Below are 4022 nucleotides of genomic sequence, written 5' to 3' on the forward strand. Positions count from 1 at the left end.
ACTCATTGTGTCCAGGAAGCAGAAACAGAGTCCACTGGACAGATACAAATATACACCCAAAGCCATGCCCCAATTCTCACCTCCTCCAGCCACACCCTACCACTTCAGTTACCACTCGGTTAAACTCTATCAGGGGATTAAACCACGGATTGGGTTAAGACTCTTAGAGCCCAATCATTTTTCCTCTGAACCTTCCTGCATTGTCTCATACTTGAGCTTTTGGGGGACACCTCACATCCAAACCATAATAGGTAGGATGGGAAACTAAGTGGCCTTGTGGAAAGCCTAGTTTGTTCAGGTTCTGAAACAATCTGCATGAACTAGTAGGCTTATAAACAAAGGAAAATTAAAGCTCTGGAGGCAGGGATGTCCAAAATTAAAGACAGTGTCAACTTTTCTACTTCCTTCCTGTTTCATGGAGGGCTGGTTTCCTACTGTGTCTTCACATGGCAGGAGGGGCAAAGAAGCTCTCTAAGATCTCTTTTATAAGAGCACTAATTCCATCCATGAGAGTTCCATTATCATGACTTAATTACTTCCCAAAGTCCTCAACAAGTATCATCACCTTGAGGATTAGGTTTCAACATGTGAATTGCGTGGGGTATGTGAGGTTGCTGGTTATAATCATTAAATCTTTAGCAACTAGTTTTTTACCTGGGTTTTGAATCAAAGTGTGTTTTTTTTATATACTTGCTGAGCTACATGATAATAATTTTGCAAACATTTTGTATGTATGCAATATCTTCAAATTTTTAAAATTCTGTGTGGATACTGATTACTCATCAATAAAAAGTTGAGTTTCTTCCAAAAATGCAAATTCAGTTTAAAATTTAAAAAGAAATTAATGCTACTCATTAGATTAGGAGAATAACATTCCATAGAGTTATTTCAATAGATGGAGAAAAAATATTCAAAAGTACTATCATTAGAAAAAATGATAAATATTTAGTTGGAAAGAAAGGTATAAATGAGAAAATTACTTTACATAAAACAGCAAGGGTAAACAAACCTGATCTCAAATGACCTCTTAGTCCATACAATTAATTGGGATTTAATTCTCAAGCAATGGGAAGCCACAGAAGTATTTAAAGCAAGAAGGATATGAGCTAATGTCTGCTTTTGATAAGTAAGATCGTAATGGCATCTATGGTTACAGTGGATATGAAAGGAGTCATCCTCAAGCACAGGGACTGTGATAATCCAGACAATAAAACAAGAGGACCTGTGTACCTGAAAATGAAATGAAGAGAAAGGGATCTATTTAACTGCAATTCATAAATACTATCCTTAAGATTTATTATCTAGCTTGGTACACAGAAAAGATGTAAGGGAGTCATGTATGGTGCTGCACACCTGTAATATCACCAACTAGGGAGACTGAGGAAGAAGGATTGCAAGTTCAAGGCTAGCTTTAGCAAAAACTAAAAAGGGTTGGGGATGTGGCACAGGGATAAAGTGTCCCTGGGTTCAATCCCCCTACCCCATACACAAATGATGCATGGGAGAATGAAGAGTCAAGGTTAGATTGTGATAGAGAAGAAAGTGAGGCTAATTATCACTAGAGAGGATCTAAGAGGACTGGTGAATGTGAATAAATAAAAATACCAAATTCATTTACATATTTTGGTTTTAATTTTCCCTTTGACTGGCCTACTGGAGATGACCAGTGGGCATTTGAATAGATAATTCTGTATTGTTAAGTCCTTTTTCTCTTCTTGGTAGATGTTAGATATGTAATAAATGTTTGATGAAACAGATAATAAGACAGGAAATAAATAATTTTGTGAATAAAAAGAGATCCCACAGCAGTCTCATTTTACCTAGCACCTTTCTCATGGTTAGCACAGAATAGATTGATTTACAGTTCATAGATTTCTACAGGGTGCAGGGATGCATGCCTGTAATGCAAGCTGGGGAGGCTGAGGCAGGACTTGAAATTTCAAAGGAAGCCTCAGCAACTTAGCAAAACCGTGTCTCAGAATAAAAACTAAAAAAGAGTGGGGATGTTGCTAAATGGTTAAGTGCCTCCAAATTCAATCTCCAGTCCCCACCCCACCAAAAATAGATTTAATCCATGAAAGATTAAAGAAGCAAAAACAAAAAAAAACTTACCCTCCAAAATAAATTTAAAAATATATGTGAACTTCATGCATTTCATTTTAATATTACTCTCTCTTTTGCAAGAAACACTATATATATAGTGTTTCATATATTATATATATTCATAATAGCTGGAAATACACACAAATATTTTTGTATCATATTTAAGATTGCGTGTGTGTGTGTTTGCTCCCCCCAACCCAAACATACAAGAATTTTGCAACATTCTTTTGCACTCCACTGAAATACTACACATTAGTACTGCACTGTTATTTCTTCATTATTTTCCACTTTAGCCATCAATAATATTGGAAAATAATGTCAAATTAAAATAATGTCAAATTAAAACCTAAATGGCATTCAAATTCAATGTAGAAGTGCATCCTTAAACACTGATTGTATAATGCAGCATAACAGAAAAAGTATAGCAGGTGTTGTATTTATTAGATATCAGTGAGTCATTTAATCTTGCTACATTTACATGCACAACACTGACTTTACCTCCATACACTCTAGTTGTGGTTGAAGGCTGTTTACATATGGTATTCAGAATGGCACATATGCACTGTGGATATAGAATTGCTGGGGAACTATCTGCTGAACCTAATGAATTTTCCAAGTAAAATGAAGCATAGTTCAACTATGAGTTGAAATGGCAGCTCGTAGTAATCTTCCTCAAAACTAATGTACTACTTAAATGCAAAAAATATTTTTTCCATATTTTAGTTTTTGTTTTGAGGCCTTTAAATCTAATTTTGACCATGATATTTTAAATTACATGTTTATATGATTTTATTTTTAAAAAATTCTCCTTATATTATTTATGAATCATTGAAAACTCAACACTAATGATGTCTATCTCAAGTAGCTTTTATCTCTTTTCTTCTGCTTTAATCTGTTTGTGGCTCATAAAAAAGCTTCTTATGAATTTTGTTTTATATAAGAATCAATATTCCTCAAAATGAAGCCATACAAGTGGAATTCAAGGCTTTAGTGGAGAGCTTTCCAATAGAGAATTTTGTTCATAATTGCTTTTTTCTCTCTCCATGTATTTTCAGGATTATAGAATTTGTTGAGTGGGACTGATCTTTGTAGAATTCTTATCTTTTAAAGTGTGGTGTTTCTCTAATGAAGCAAAAAGATACGTCTTTATATTTATTTGTTTTTATGTATCAGTTAAAATAAATTTACAAAAAAAGAGAACAAACAAACAAACATGGGAACAACTCTTACCAAACTTCTATGAGTCTTAAATGAGGATCTTTTTTCCGTTACATGGGAGGGAAGATAAACTAGTGACATTAGTGCCTTCTTTGGAATTAGAAATATGGATATAAACCACAGGACAGATTAATTTTGTTAACTTAATCAGAATTTATTACCCAGTGACCCTCAATTATTAACCTAATAAACCAGAGCAATATCCCTCATATTATCTTGTGTTAAGTGAATCATCATAATAGAAAATACTACTGTAGTGCTTATTGCCAGATAGAGTCTAAGTCTTTTGCATGTTTTAATTTACATAAATAATGTATGTATTGTATATCTGTATTATTTCTAGGATGGATTTTGATGTACATACTTAATCAGAATAAATCCTATTAGCCTGAAATAACAATTGATGACATTTTGAACATACAGTTCCCTTGAGAAGAAAAAAAAAGTCATGTGTACTGTTTAGGATTGAAATATTAAAGCTAATCAGTTCTCTTTCTCAATATCAGACAGACATAGAGCATGTAAATGTTGTGACTCATAATCTTTACACAACATGAAAATATGACATTTATTGATTCTGTGATATAAAGTTCATATAGAAAATCTAAAATCTCTAGAATGACTCAGAGTGCCAGGATTGGACAAAAAGGAGAGGATGAGGCAACCACTCATTTTGAGCTAAATTTCAAAAGGCCTCTAAC

This window comes from Marmota monax, unplaced genomic scaffold, assembly GCF_021218885.2.
Source record: "Marmota monax isolate L192 unplaced genomic scaffold, Marmota_monax_Labrador192_F-V1.1 WCK01_AAM20220418_F8-fsc01217, whole genome shotgun sequence".
NCBI lineage: Eukaryota > Metazoa > Chordata > Mammalia > Rodentia > Sciuridae > Marmota > Marmota monax.